This window comes from Fukomys damarensis, unplaced genomic scaffold (genome assembly GCF_012274545.1).
Source record: "Fukomys damarensis isolate Sample0158 unplaced genomic scaffold, DMR_v1.0_HiC HiC_scaffold_5, whole genome shotgun sequence".
Classification (NCBI taxonomy): domain Eukaryota; kingdom Metazoa; phylum Chordata; class Mammalia; order Rodentia; family Bathyergidae; genus Fukomys; species Fukomys damarensis.
Genome location: NW_022900917.1, coordinates 31,598,364 through 31,614,977, shown reverse-complemented (window position 1 = coordinate 31,614,977; position 16,614 = coordinate 31,598,364). Strand labels below are relative to the sequence as shown.

General features: G+C 39.2%; 1 protein-coding gene across 5 annotated transcripts in view; it reads right to left on the bottom strand.

Moving 5' to 3' along the window:
* Pag1 (phosphoprotein membrane anchor with glycosphingolipid microdomains 1) overlaps positions 1-16,614 on the bottom strand; it is a 125,725-nt gene that overhangs the window by 30,190 nt on the left and 78,921 nt on the right. Inside the window, exon 4 of one of the 5 annotated variants that reach the window (XM_033760428.1) lies at positions 11,373-11,444. The exons of the other annotated variants lie outside the window; for them this stretch is intronic. The gene's annotated coding sequence lies outside the window, so the exon portion shown is untranslated. The remainder of the gene's footprint in view (positions 1-11,372; positions 11,445-16,614) is intronic. 5 annotated transcript variants of the gene reach the window in all.

The following is a 16,614-nucleotide window of genomic DNA, read 5'->3' as shown; positions in this document are numbered from 1 at the left end:
GGCCTTTCAGGTCATTTTTTCCTGATTCGCCGCTTTGCCCATGGCCGACCTTCATCCCTGGGCAACTCAGAGAAGAGTTGTGCGTGTGTGTGTGTGTGTGTGTGTGTGCAATTCTCTTCTCTTCCTTTGTCCAATGTAGAACAGATAAAACTCTGTGAACAGAGGTAGGAGAGACAGGTGTGTTGGAACTGTAACTCCTGTGGAGAGCCTGTTCTCACATAGTTTCTCATCACTGAGTATGGAAATCCATGATGGGAATCAGAAGCATCTTTGGAAAATGTCCTTGATCATTTCTGAGAATGCTAATACCTTGGAAAACAAAAAGGACTTTGGACCAGATGTAAAGGGAATGTGTAGTAAACCACGGGATCTCAAGCAGAGGCATGATCACAGGGCGGCAGGGCACTCCGAGCAAGAGGACATTCTGTTAACTTATGCAGGTAAGTGACTGGACTGTGGCCTGACCACAAACACAGCCTGGACTGGTATCAGAGGGCAGATCCCCCAACCCCACCTGCCCCTCTACCTACTGGCCTTGTGGGTTTCATGTGCCTTCCTTCCCAGGCAATGCTGCAGTCCAGAACCCCTCTCTCCCCGATCTCTTCCAGGTCTTCTTGGTAACATTTGGGACCATGTGAAATTGCTGATGCCCAGAACAGGCCCTACGATCTTCTGATTTGGAGTGGGGTCCAAAAATCTGTATTTTAGTTTTAGTTTCTTTTTTTTTTTTTTTTTTTTGACAGGGGCTCACTATGTAGTTGAGACTGACCTGGAACTCACTATGTAGCCCAGGCTGGTCTCGAACTCACAGCGGTCCTCCTGCCTCAGCCTCCCGAGTGCTGGGACTATAGGACTGCGCCACCATGCTCGGCAAGAATCTGTATTTTAAATGTACATTCTAAGAGATACAAAATAGTTACTTTAATGCAAAACCCTTAGAAGTATAGATGTCTAGAGCTCACAGTCCTATAATGCGAAATCTGCTCTGTGCCCCCTTGCCTCTATCCACTGAGTAGCTGAAGAGACACCTCCTCCCTTGCTCCGGCCCATCTCCCAGTTTTGGACAAGTTCATTGTGTCTGTGGATCTGAGAGAGACAGCTTCAGTAATTCCTGTCCATGCCGACTCCAAGCTCCCAACTCAGGGATTCAGGCAGAATTCGGCAGCGGCAAAGGAAGGGGGTGCTATTTCACATACACCCAGCCTTAGATTGACGGTATAGGGGCTGTCTTGGCATCTGGATAATACCACTGATGAATATGCTGCTATCTCGTATCTGCCTGATAGGAATCCAAGAGAGGGGGCAGTTGCTCATCAAGCCTTTGAGAGCTTAGAATTACTTGAAATTGACAGCACTGGGCCAGGGGAATCATCGTAAAGGGTAAAGGGAAATGAAATGTTTGTGTGACATGGTTTCTACTCACACTATTGCTTTCACTGGTTCCTCTTATGAAAAAGTCTAATCCCACCATGGTCCCCATGGGCAGAGGGGGTGAAAGTTTGAGATGCGTTTAGGGAGAACTCCAGAGGCCGACTCAGCTCTTCTCAAAGCGATGGAGCTAATGTGATTATAAAACCAAATGAACTGAAACGAATCCAATTTTGAACATCCTCATAGCTAATGAAAATCACATATTCTCCCTCAAGATTTTGTTTTGTTTGTAAATCATGAATAGAATGGAGGTGATGGGTTAAGGCTGTGTTGATGAAGTTTTAGATTACGATGTGGAAAGTTTTATGTCTTGAATGTCACAGTGGTATCCCAGCTAACAGATTACATATAGAACTTGCATTTCGCTACATGTCAGCATTAAGGACTTTTTTTGGTGGTGGGGGGGAGAGAAATGATCTATATGGATAAAACTAACAATTTAAAGGCAGGCTTTTCCCCTTATTGAGTTAGGCAGTCAATCTGGTCACTCAAACCCACTTTCAACTTTCTTTGGAAGGTGAAGAGAAGAATAATCCTTCAGTCCTGGGGACTAATATCAGGGTACAACTTGGGCATTCACTGCTGTATGCTGTCTTCACTCCTTTTCTGGAAGAGGCATCTTAAAGGAATTAAACTGAGAGGTGCTGAATAACTGTTGGGGACGTGGAAGGCTTCCCAGCTTGGGAGAGCCCCATTCTGGAATGTGTTCTGGTAAGCTCAGGAAAAGGGTGTTATATTTTCTGGGAGTGTCAGTATCAGTCTATTTTAACTTCACTGATTTAAAGAAATGGGTATTCATGGAACACAAGCATCTACTTAGAACTTCAAAAAGAAAACACAACAATGCAAAAGAGGTTTTGCATAAGGAATCAAGAATTCCCTCTTTTCTGCTATTGCCATATTGAGGAGGTCTGTTTGTTTCTGCAAACAATGTGAGTGGTGCCTCCTAGAGGTGTGAAGTTGGTACTGCATAGCCATGATGGTGGCTCTGCCAATGCACCCCGGAAATGTAATAGGATTTGATCTAAGGGTGGGGCTATGGTACTATTTCTCATGGATCTAGTACAAGAAAACATCAAGAAAAATGTTGAAAAAATTAGAGAAGATTTTTTTCAAGATAAAAAGAAAACTCATTTAGGAGCTGGAGATAGTGGACAGGCCTATGGACCCAAGCACTCGGGAGGCTGAGGCAGTGGGAAGAGGATTGCGTGAGTCTAAAGTTTATGACCAGCCCGTGCAAAACTCCATCTCCAAAATAAAATAAAACAAGACAGGACAAAACAAAATGTCCAAAACCCCCAATCCAAAACCCAAACAAAAAAAGCCATCTGGAAAAGGCAAAGTGGTCTTTGATACTTAGTAATTGCTACTGGGAAAAAGAAGTTTGCATTTCTCATTTTAATTCATTAGAGTAAATGAGTGGCATCATTCCAGTTCTGCTTGTAGGCAACTATTATTTTTTAAAAATTAATTAATTTTATTGTACATTTAAGGTATACAATGTAGTAACAGTCATCATTGGAAAGTTGCACCTTTACATGAGCCATCTTGGTTTTTATTTTTTCCCCATTCCAGTACGCTCCCTTGAACCCCTCCACACCTCCCTATCTACAAAGTCTTTATTTCCATTTTGTAGGCGATTATTTGTTGGTTATGTGATTTTTTTTTACACCATGAATTGTACATTATTATTGTTTAGTAACTGTAAAACAATATGTTATTTTAGCTTTAAGAAGAATGATTCATTCTTTTTCATATTCTATTTTTTAGGCCTTTACCTAAGCTCTTTAAAATCTTACTCCATTTTACTTCTTAATAAGTTGACATATTATACCATATCAGGAACAAGCATATTATAGGGACAACTGGTCCACCAGTAGCCACTGACAAATTCTGCTTCACTTCACTAGAAAAACACTTCAGTATAATGTAAGACATCCTACAGTACCCATTGATCCAATGTGTTTTTTTGTGTCTTCCCCGGGATCTAGCTAGGACACCAATGTGTATGATTTCGTTACATTTCCAAACTACTAGCAGTTTTCCCAAGTATGTATCAGAATACTATAATTGTAACAAAAAGGGTAGGAGTAGGTTGAAAAAAAATCAAATTTCAACTTTTCATGTTTTTTAACACAGTGGTTCTATCACCCCCTTTCCTTGCTTATTACTGGGGCCTCTTTCAAGGTCATTCTGCCGCCACTGCTACCTTGAATACCAGTGTCCTCAGTATTGTGGCCGGTACAGTCCTATTGTCTGAGGTGCAGGTTATATTAGGTAACATTTGAAACTATCAATGAATTAATGTCATAAAAGTGGTCTTTATAAAATATTAATATAAAAAACTGTCATGATATTGTTCTATTGTGAGGTACATAAAACTCTATGGGTCTGTGTGATAAATTCTTTGATATTTTTGTGCTTGGAAGAAGGTTTTCTGTCCTGATGAATTAGCTTGCCTCTTTTTATAAAAACTAAATTATACATACAAAAACCATATTTCCTTTTTCCTTTTTCTCTCACATGACTGGCTGTAAGCTCAAAGCATATAATTATCTTCAATTATAGCAATTATCATAGTCTAGCTCTTTCTTTCCTCTTTCTGCAGCAACCTCAATTACAAGATTTTTTATTTTACATGTTTTGAAGAAAGTTATGTGTGTCTTTATTACAACTTCAGTGTTTTTTAGAAGTAAATTTTAATTTCTGAATAAGGCATACGTGACGCTTTAACTACCTTGGATTATTTCTTTATAGATTTAAAAAGATCTCAATGCCCAGATTAGCTTTGAAAGGAAGATAAGGTTTTAAAAAAGCAAAGAATGAAAGGAGGAAAAAGGCAGTAAGGAAATAAGGAAGGGAGGGAAGATATTCCTACCAAATGAACCTTGGGGCCATTAGTTATGATTTATTATTTTTCTAAGAAAATAATAAAGCAAATATCCAGACGATATAATATGACATCAGATGCAAAGGCTAAGATGATTAAATAGGACCAGCTTTATCTTGTAGGCTATTAAAGAGGCATGGAATACCTTTGAATACACTAAAAGTTTTCAACCTTGGCTATACATTAGAATCATTTGCGATTAAAAAAAATAATAATATACCAATGACCAGGCTCAACTTCAAAAGTTGTCTGTATTTTTCAGAAATGGGAGCTAGACTTTGTTATCTTCCTTGGGCACCTGAATATATAATTAAGATTGAGAATCACTGAGCTACACAATTCATTCATATTTTTAAACTCCTAATTAACAACTGCTATTCCATCTGATTCATTTTTCCTATAGTATCGGGAAATGGTAAAATTAGGATGGGACAATATCAAGCAGACACAGCTCATCATCACTCCTTTTCCCACTCATGGCTACACTGGGGATCACACAAATGTGTGCTCCTACACAGATGCACCCGTACTTATGAGGGGCTATATCCCAATAAACCTATCATAAATCGAAAATGTTGTAAGGTGAAAATGGATTTAACACACCTAATCTACCATGCACAGGACACTGCAGCATCAAATGTTTCTCTTTGCAATCGTGTGGCTGGCTGGGAGCTGTGGTAGACTAGTATCCTACCACATCAAGTATCCTACCACATACTGCCATCCTGGGGCAAAAATCCCAGTTCAGAATTCGAAGAGTATCTTCTACTGAATGGATATTGCTTTCACACTATCATAACATTAAAAATCCAGAAGTTGAACCACTGCAAGTTGGGGAACATGAACATTCTAGAGCTCAAAGTCCAGCACAGACTGCATGAAGTCTACCACTGCATAATGTGGTGTCTGAGCTCACACGGAAAGACTCAGAGTCAGCAGGTACAGACTGGGAGCCGGTTCTCGATTGCTATACTGTTTCTATATATTTTTCTCTATACCCTTTAAAATATTAATATCAAAGTTATATATGGCTATTCATAGTTTAAACTATGAAGTTAAAATAGCATCGATTTAAAGTATTTTCTAACACAAAAACTTAAACAAGAAATATATTAAACCTTCTGGCATGTTATTGGTCTGAGGTTCACATAGTACTTACTGTTTTTATAAAGCATCAAAGCTAATACAAAATACATTTGTTATCTATTCACTTGCAAAATCATCCATAATTCTTACAGGTAAAGAGTGTATTAGAAATTGATACATTATCATGACAATAATGTTTGTTTGTACTGTCGGTTATTTTAGCTTTTTCTGTTGCTCTTCGTTACTTAAAAAGGACACTAGACTTTGTTCAGCACAGTCTGGCAGTCATTGAAAGGTTATCATGGGCCAGCGGGCCCAACCCCTCCAGCCCCAGCTGGTACTTTAATTTCTTTGGCCATGATTTTCTACGGGTGTTCTGTTTCTAGCCCTTGATCATATCAAGCTTACCCTCACCCTTGAACTATTATCCTAGCTGTTTATTTTCTGGAGTAATCATCCTTCAGGGAGTAACACAGCTCATTTTTGGTCTTGTTCAAACATCATGTTTTCAGAGAAGCCTTCCCTGGCAAACCACTCAATAGCTTCCTGTCCATTCTGAATTCACTCTTTATCCTTTTGCCCTGTCTTCTTCCATTTATCCCTATCTGAAAGCATTGTATTTTCCGCCTTGTGCTTACTGTTGTATATGCGCCCTATAGAATATAACCTCCATGAGCTCAGGCTCCTTGTCTCTGCAGCTGTCACTCTATAACTCTAGCACCTACAATAGTAAATACTGGTAGAGTGAATTAATGTGTATCCCTGCAGTCTTACCAAGAATAGCACAGAATACAATCTTGTGTTCTCTGAGATGGAAATTATTGATGGTTACCAGATAGTAAATGAGTGGGCACAGTTGCAACTGTAACCTACATACAGCTCTCCATGCAGAATGCACATGTTGGGATTTTAATTGGACCCACAGTGCCAGCTACTTTCGCAGAGAAGGCAATTTGCATCCTGTGCTTCACTGACCTCTGGCTGGCTGTAAGCTTCTGCTAGAGTGAGCTTCTCCATTTTGTACATCTTGCAATCTTGGCTGTGCCTTTCAATTCCCAGCAGAAAGCAGCTAGACAGTATTTAAAACTGCACTTCCAATCATCTGTTGGTTTTTTAAGGCTATTTTTTTTGTGTGAGTAACACCATGTTTATTTGGCTTAGGGCTCTAAGCATGCCATTGTGAAGGTTTTGGGTCTTTTGCTATTTATTATCCATTCCCATATAGGTCTGCCTTCAGATGAGAATTACATTGTAAAAAGCATCCATTTAATGTTAGTGGACTCACTACAGCTTGTGATCTTTTGTCAGTAATCTTATCCTTTCATTATTACCATGTAACACTAAGCATACTGGCCAGGAAGTCAGCTGTAATATCTTCGGGAGAAATCCTACTGACATATGGCTTAGACAGTTGGGCAGTACCACTATTTTGGGGCACTTCTGTTTGGTCTAGACTAGTGCTTTCGGCCATTCTCATAGCACACTCTGCCAGTTTTCCAAACATGTGCCTATGTTTGCCAGTCAGCTCTATTCAGTATCTTGAGTATTTCTGTTTTCTATTCAATATAGAGATAAGCATATTTGATACCACTATCAAAATTAGCAAAATTTGTGTCTTATAAAACATGCAGAGTCCAGTGTGCATATCCAGAGTAGACTCCCAATAAAAATTATCCCCTTCTGCTTTTTCTCTTGCTGGCTTAACAAAATCTTATTTTATTAAAAAATAAACTTCAAGAAAAATCTGCATCTTGTCATGTCCAAAGCAGTTGTTCTCATATTATAATCTCTAATTTATTATTTGAATTTAACATAGCTCTAATGAGAAAAATAATCAGGCGAATATTTGAAATAATTAGGTGAGTATCTGAATAGTTTATATGGTTTTCTTTGGAACCTGGTGATTTATCATAACATCATGAAAAAAGGTACAGTCACTACGTTGTATGGTAGATCAAGAAGTAATGAATACCAGCTAGAAAGTCTAACTATAATGAGAATATGAACTAGTAACACACAAGACCTAACCACTCACCTTTATTTTCATTATTTTTTATCACTTGAATGATCAATAACAATCAAGAAATTCATCTACCCATGCTAATCAAGTCATATGCACAACACTTCAAAACCCGTGTTTAAATTTCTGGAGATTTCTAAGTGTATAAAAATATCAGACCATTTTTTTGTTTTGTTTTGTTTTATTGAGACAGGGTCTTACAGGTTCGGGCTGATCCTCCTACCTCAGCCTCTGGTGTGCTGGGATTATAGGCAAGCACCATTATTCCCAGCTCTTCAGAATAAATTTTAAACATGTACCTTGTGTAACTGTCCATAACGGCTAACACCCATATATTAATTGAAAAGGCAGAACAATAGGTAAGAGCAAAATTTCACTCTAGTTCATCCCACACTCAAGTAAACATCTTCAGTCTGGTTCCTCTTCCAAGCTGTAATATACTGCAGTTACTTAAGGCCCAGTCCTCGGGCTCTTTTCCTTAGTTTGCTCCATATTACAGTCCTAGCTTAGTACTCGACTGCTCTGAAACTCCTTGAATTTGGTATTTGATGTATTTTGACATGAAAGTTTTGTCCCAGTGTGGTACCCATCGTTTGGTACTCCACAAGCAGGCTTGAACTTATGTCAATTCCCTCATGACTCAGTACCCTTCCCAGTGAAAATAACTGCTTGGTACTTGTACTTTCAGTACGTGCTTTGCTTCCCAGAACAAATTAACGAACACCACGGCACTGCTGTAATTTCCTGGCTGTGGTATCTACAGCTATGGCTTCAATTCCCATCACTTGAATGATCTCCAGATTTGGATTCCCCAGTCCCAGCTTCCATGGAGTCTCAGGCCCCAAACCCAGCCCCACTCCGCCTCTCTCTATCTTCCTCTGCCCAAGGCTCATCCTCCAGAGCTCCTTTTCTCTGTGATCTGTGCCACCTACAGCTAGTAGCTCTAGGTCAAACCCCAGGCCATCCTATCTGCCTCTCTCAGCTTTCTCCCATATCTAAATCAGTATCAAGGCTCATTAATAACTTTCAGATCCATCTCTTCAATTTATCCTTGTCTCTGCATCCAAAGGGTCAAACCACCAGCATCTCGCATCTTGGCTATTGCAGGAGTCCAGTGTCTGTCCATTCACACTCCTGGCCTCCAACCCTTTCTCCAAACCTCAGTCAGATCATCTTCTCAAAAGGGAAATGGGATCACACCAAATCCACTACTTAAAATCTTCTAATTGTTTCTCATTGGTCAAAGGATAAAGAAAATGAAACCATACAAAGTAATATACCTCTGGCAAGTTCTGCCTGTTGCCCAACTTTCCCCCTTCTCATTCCACTCTATGACTCAATCATTCTTGCCACTTCCTTCCTCTCTGGAACTTCTTCAGCCCCACTGTAGGCTTTCGTCCAGTTAATTTTCACACTCTATCAGATATTGAGATGCATCTGGTGTACAAGGTCATTGGCCACTTGATTTTCGTTTGCAGCACCTTGTTTTCTTATGTTATCTTAGTTGTGTGACATATTTGACTCATGGGTCACACATGTTAAACTGTGTGGAAACACTGTTTCAAAATTAAGCCTGAAACTGGAGTCAGTGGGACATGGTGTCCTCTCATCTGGTGATACAGGGAACTCTTACATCCTATCACATGTGGTTAATCTTGGTGGATCTGTCTGGATTTGGTTTTCTTTTCTATTTGTTCTCATAGTCTTAAAGCAATCTAAAATGAGGGCTTCATTTGAATGATTTGTTTTTTGAAAAGCCCACTATAATAAATCATCACATGTTTCTGATCGTCTCATTAAAAGATCATTTAATTATTTTATGAAATTCTAAATTCGAAGTTTTACAGGCCTACCTGACCACAAAGTATTTCTTCAAACTGAAATGGATTAACATGAGAAAAAGCAATGCTGATAGCATAGTTATGGTTTAGATCTGGGGGTTCAGTGTTACGGTCAGATCTTTCAGGAGTTTGGAAGGTGACTGGATCATGGGGTGCTATACTTACAATGGATCAGTCCACTGATAAGTTCAAAGCCGACTTTCTGTAAGGATGTGGGGCTTGATAAGGGGCAGGACATTGTACTCATGACCTGGAAGGGTGTGTCCCTCCCTGACCCCTCCCTTCTGTCTCTGCTTTCTGGCTGCCATGATGTAAGCAGCTTTCTTCTGTGGCAAGGCCTTCTACCATGCTGTTTCTGCTTTGGAGCCAGCTGACTAGGGACTGTAATTCTAAGAATAAACTCTTCCTTTAATTTGTGGGTGTTGGGTATTTTGTTCCAGCAACAAAAAAGTGACTAAGACAGATTTGAGTATCAGGAGTGGGGTTGCTGTCATGACTTTAACATGTGGTTTAGAAGCCTTTGGAACTGATCTGTGGGAGAAATTTGGAAAGGTTTGGAGATGTCAGCTAGTGAAATGCTAGAATGCTATAAGCTGAGCTTGATGGAGACTCTGGTTGGAACTTAGAAAATGAGAATATTGATAGAAATTCAGACAGTAAAGACTAGGCTCAGAAGAATTCAGTTGGAAACAAAACAAGAACTCCACTGGCAGTTGGATCAGAGGTCATGTGTGTTATGCTCTGGTAAAAATTTGTCTACATTTTACCTATGTTCCGAGACTTTGCAGGAGACTGAGATTAAGGGCAGTGGACTAATTAATCTGGGGGATGAAATTTAAAGGTAGTTCATTCAGGCAGTGGCATGGATATATCTGGCTGCTTTCAGCCATATTTATAGTGAGAATCAGGACCAAAAGCCCATTTAAAAAATCTTTCTGTTTTGCCAGGGGGGAAGCACCTACAGAGATAGGACAGAGGACAGTGTAGTTGCCAAAAAGGTTAGCATCAAAAAGAAGCCAAATTCTCTGCATCAGGACAAGAGTAAAGATTGCTTGAATGCTTCTCAAGAGTCTGCAAGACCTCACCCATTGCAGGCTTTAAAAGTATAAAAATAAAAGAGGTTTATTTGAGAAGAGTACCCCAGGGAGCCCAGTTGATTTCCTGGAATTCATTTCATAGTGCTGAGTCATCCAGGTACTCACAGGCTTCTGAGACCACGATGCAAATGGGCCCTGACTAATAAATTTCTTCTCCTGTAAGTTGTGGCTGTTGGGTATTTTGTCTCAGCAACAATAAAGTGACAGCATCAATACTACTGGGATGGGTAGTAGAGTGGAACCTGCATGGGCTCAGGAGGTGGGCAGAGAGAAGTAAAACCCTGCTCTGCTGGTATGTCACTGCATGACTTCAGGCTAAGATTTCCAGCCCGAGTCTTTAGTCACCTATAAAAACCCAGGAGCCTGTCCATCTTCCTACACCTACTGATTCATGATGGTTATTATTGCTTTAATTTTGTAATAACACTTTAGAGTTTATCAAGCATTTTCACAGATTTTAACTTTCTGAGTAGCTCAAAAATCTTATGACATTTTAGGTGGGGGTGTGGTTTTGTTTTTTAATTATTATAAGTGTTTTACAAATGAAACAATAGGCCAGAGAGATTAAGGGGCTGCCTGAGACTCAACAGCTAACCTAGAAATAGCACAACCCACTCTATCTTCTACTCTAAATCCTATACACTTCCTTCATCATACATTTGCATTAGCAAAAACAGAGTTGTATAAAGTGAAGTTCTTATCAATAAACCAGGAGGACACAGACAAGACAGCTGCCACAATCAGAGACTCCAATGCCACAGGGGCCTGGCAGGTAATGCAAATAGGGAAGCTGGCTAAATGGATAAGCATCATAGTCTCCCTTTCTCAAAGAAATACTATCTTTCCCATTTTTCTTGAAAGACATAATATACTCATTCCTTTTAAATATCTTTCTTTCTTCTTAATACTACCTTAAGAAAACCACAGTACAAAAGCAATGAAAAATGGCGACTGCAACACGGTGGTTGGGGAGTGATAGAGCAGGGTGGGGACTGAGGCAAACTTACTCTGCATCACCTCTGTTGGGTGCTGGTTGCTGCTCTTTTAAAAGTCATGACATCCTCTACAGAGACCAGGTTCTATAATTAAAAAAGTGGTAGAATGGAGGTCCATTACTCAGTGTCAACCTGTAAGAACTGTGTGAACACCATAGATGGAGGAGGCAGAACTAGCGCTTATGTTTTATTAATTGCCTAAAAACTGAAGAAGGCTTTCATCTCTATAGGGTTTCCAATATCTTTCAATATATGTACTTAATATAAGCTATTTAATTACATAAATTCCTTACACAGTATCAAATGAAAAACCTTAGACTCCTTAGGGATCTTTGAGATATAGTCCCAAATATTTGCATTTACTTTGTTGTTTATTAAAAAAATCACTGCAGTAATTTAAAATATTTGTAGGATTTGGAAGGGTAAGATCCACTTATCTTGGGCTCATGAATCTGTACATATCTTCTAATCTGGAAAACATGTCAAAAATATGGAATTCCCCTTAAAGATATATATAAATAGAGTCCTCAAGTTTAGACTGTGAAGCCCCAGATGGTCTATCAGTATCAACAGAAACTACTTTCCTTGCCAACATGAATTTCATAAACTAGAAATCATTCTCAGGCTTGCAAAGGCAGACGTATCCAGTGTACAATACTATTACTATCATGTTAGGTACTTCATTACATGGATCATAAAACATTGTTTTATTTTATTTTAATTCATTATGTTTCTTTTAGATACACAATATCATGACATTCAACACTGGGAATTTGTACCATTACATAATATAACTTGGTTCTTATTTTTTTCCCCATCACCCTGCCCTCCCTTCAACCCCTCCACCCCTCCCTATTTACAAAGACTTTGTTAAATATGAGAAAAGGATGCAGAAACAAAGTCTTTGTTTTATTTCTTTGAATCAGAGTCTCTATAAAACATTATTTTAAAACTAAAACTGAGTGTTTGAAGTAAACTATTGAACTGTTTATTATTATTATTTTTTTTTATGGCAAAAGCACTGAAGCCTTCCCAGAAAGACTCATCTGTACTCCCACATATTCAAGTGAGACAAAGCCGCGATTACAGATTCACCAGGTGGGCTTTGGAAACAGAAGCAACACTGACAGCAAACCTCTGTGCTGGGCTTGAACTTTTATATTCTTCTTTTTCTTTGTGATAATATAAATTTCTGGGATTCAATACTGGCATTGTTGCTAATAGCCTAATAACTATAAAAGCAGTGGAACAGCTATGTAAACATAAGGCCATTGTATTATGGGCAAAATAAGGAACTGTGGCTTCTAGCTTCAATAGTGTCTCTCTGTCACGCAGAGGAAGAAATAATGAGAGCCACAGCTCTTAATCGCTCTACCACAAAGACTTTCAAAAATCAGTACAATGGGAACAGTGTCTGAAAATGATGACAAGCAGGGGGACACATGCCCCTCTCAATGGCCTTGGGGCTTCTGTAGAGGGTGAGTTGGGTAGAGCAGGCTGGAATCAGGAAGCAGAGCTGAATGACCATTTGAGGTCCCTTTGGGAAGCTTGACAGTTCCATCACTGTAAACAGCAGACCCCATTCTCTAAGAACACTCGTCATAATTCTACTTTATATGATCTTAATAACTTTTGATGTTCTATTTATTTCGAAAAAGATAGGTAACTTTTGGCCTAGTCCACATCACTGATAGCCCAGCTGCCAGATAAATAAATCTCCCTCAAATGCAAGTTATGGGATTCAAGAGAAAATTACTGATCAATCTTGAACTATTACGGGGCTTAGCTGGCTTTGTGCAAATACTTTTAAAAGTGAAAGAATTCAGTAAAGATTAATTAAGGTTTCATTCTTTGCATGGGTTTTGAAATGGGTTCTTACCCATTATAAAAGGCCTTCTGGAGTTAAAATAGGTACTTTACTGTCTCTGGTTCTTTTCCCCTGTTGTCTCTTTACAGCAAGTAAGCCTGTCTCACACCCAGCTGCTACCAGGCTCTGTCAGCCTCATTAGGTGACAGCACCTATATTCTGTACATGATACACACAGCAAGCTTTTCTCTATTTCTATTATAGTTCTGCAACAGGGAAAGAATGTACAGCATTAAACTTTATGAATAGCATTGAAGGTTCATCTGATACCCTTGAAAATTAAGAAATAAGTCAGGGGTGTAATCCTACACTTTGGGAGGCTGAGGCAGGAGGATCACATGTTTTAGCCCAGCCTGGGCAACCTAATGACTCAGTGAAATTCTGTCTCAAAAAAAAAAATTAATAAATAAAAATAAAAGGGCCTAGGAACAGCTCAGTGCAAAGATCTTGGATTCATTCCCCATACAAAGCAAGTAAAAAATTTTGGCTGAAAATCTGATTTTTATATCTAAGAAAAAGTTAATAGCTTCCCTGTGTTGAATATCTACTATTTGTCAGATACTTGTGAACACTGAACCTCAGCTAGAAAAATCGAGCTGCATTTAATTTGTTTTTTTAAAGGGTTGTTGTGAGATATAGGTAGGTGGAGAAGACCGCACAAATGTCGCAAATCTTCCTCTCCTATAACCTCTTTCAGTGTGACTCTGGAGGTCCTTTCAGCAATAAATCTTGCCTATCTCTCTACTATTAATTCTGGGTTTGCTTTGTAACTGACTTTTTTTTTTTTTTTTTAACACAGGGCAGTAGAAGCAATAGCGTGTCAATTCTGAACCCAGCTCACAAGCTTTGCATACTTCTCCCCTCACTCTTGGAATCCTGAGGACCCTCTGAGGGATCCTCTATATGAATAATTCCAGATGTGACTGCTGGATGAGGAGAGAATGCTCCCAGTTTTCCTTACAGTCCCTCAGTGGCCAGCCAGTCCTCAAAGTAGAGATACACAGCTGACTGCAAGTGGACCGTAGACTCATGTAGCTGCAACAGAGTAAAGAGAGGCCTTGTAACTTGTCCAAGCTCAATGAGCTGGCAAATGGTAAAGCGATCATGTTATCATGTCTGCTGTAAGGCCCGTGCTTTTATGTCACCCCTCTGTCCTGGTTCAACTTCTTGGTTTTTGTTTTATCTAAATGAGAATGTTTACGTGAGTGCTTTCTACATGCTTGGTGTTGGGTTAGATATATTTCCTACATTTAGGGAGCACGTAATCTCAATTTTATTTTCAGCTAATAAAATTGTAAGCTGATTCTTTTGAACATGGCTCTACCTGAAATGCACTTTCTACCTTTGAAATCTGCTCAAAAGTAACCACATCCCAGGAATTCCCCCTTAATTTCCTAAGACAATTACATTTTTCTACCGTGACTGACTACAAAAATAACCACAACTGCTCACTCCTTTCTTGATCCTTGCCCTTTGGAAAGTGAGTATTCAGTTCTTTACACCAAGACATGGTGTCTCCTTTGCCAGCCCCTGCATCTAGCATGGCTTCATGACTTGCTTTGGGGAAGAACTGTGGCACCAGTGCAAATGTGCCAGTTCTGAGAGGAGGCCTGAGGCACCTTGCACACTTCCATCCTTTCTCCAGGGAACCCCAGCTCCATTTCTCCAACAAGCCTGGGCCGGCCCTGATGAGGGACAAGAGAACACAAGGACCAGAGCTCAGTCAGTCAGGCTGCCTCAGCTGGAGCCCCCAGATATGTGAGAGCAGCCCAGCCAAGATGAGCAAAGCCAAGCAACAGCGGATCATTGTCGCTCACAGAGTATAGCTGAGGCTGGCCTGAATTACTCTTCAGAGTAAATGGTCACTGAATGCCACTGAGCTTGTGTTGAAGGCACAGGCAAGGGATATCTATTGTACTTTTTGGATAAGGGATCCTTTGTATTCTTACAGTATTTTAAAACTTATTTTTGGAATAGCCCACATATTCAATAAGTGTCATTGAATGAATGACTGAATGGCTAAATATTCAATTACACAAAGATAAGATTTTTCTAACAAAAGAGAACTTTGACTTTTTATTTTGAGATGAATAACTTCTGGCTTTCCTGGCTGTGAGTTAGAGCAATGCTCTGCACAGGGCCTGAGACTTTGCAAGTGTGTTACCATAAATGTTACCTGTCATTAATCTTGGTGTGTGAAATAAGATGCCAAACAACAAAAGCCAAAGCAAATGCCATAAACTGAGATGTGCAGGGTGTTCTTCCTAAATGCTTTCAAAATCAGGACAAACTCTCCTGATATTTGTAGGATGGAGATTTAGTGCAGGGGACATGCAGTTTTGTATCTTCGGATACTGGTGAGCTGCTTTTATTGGGCTGTTGTTGTTTTGCTCTGAAAATATACTCCTTTAAAAGGCTTCCCAGTTCTTCAAGCTATCCCACTACAGAGAGCAGGAGGGTTCTGTTACCGGAAGATCATGCTGAGCCGCTCACCTGCTTTCTCAAGGCTGGGAATTCTCAGCTTGAGCAGCAGATCAGAAGCACCTAGGGAGCTTTAAAAATGCTCCCAGGGATGCATTTAATGAGTTTGGGGTGCAGCCTGCACATGAGGACTTTACAAAAACCTTTTGGGTGATTTTCTTGAGTAGTCAAAGTGTTATTGTTAGATTTAACTTTAGAGGAAGTCCTGTATAAACCACCTTCTAAATATGCCTTAAGTCAAAACCCAGACTGAATTAGTATAGCTAGGGACCAATTTCTTTTAACAGAAAATGACTGGCTCAAAAAAAATTAAGAAATCATGATCAAATGAGTAAATTATGATGATTAATTTAATAAGCAAATTATGAACCAGTTGGCAGGGTCCTAAATGTCTTAAAAGCCTTAACCATAATTAGGTATTCAAAATTCTTAGACTAAAATAACATATAGCACTTCAGCCTGTATTAAATAATACATCAAAGCTAAAATTCATTTGTGTATACAATCTAAAAGTACATTAGTCTAAAATATCTCTAAAATGCACACTGTCACATGCACAAAAATTCTACCATAGGGAGTACAATTGGGTATTCTAAGATGATTTTTGGGTTCAGATTCAACACAAATCTTTCAAAAACCAGTTGCATCTTTCTAGGACATAAATGATTCTTACATGGCAACTCTTATATGGCAATTGTTATTTTCAACAATTATTTAATTACTTTTTGGTAGCATTCAAAAGTATTAAAACAATGACAAAACAATCTTCCTATAAACTATATAACATATGCAAATTACTTTAATGCCAAAACTCCATCATCAATAAATTCTGTAGCTGCAATCACAAACCTCCAACACATTATCAGAGTCAGACTTTTTTTTTTTTTTTTTTTTTTTTTTTTTTTC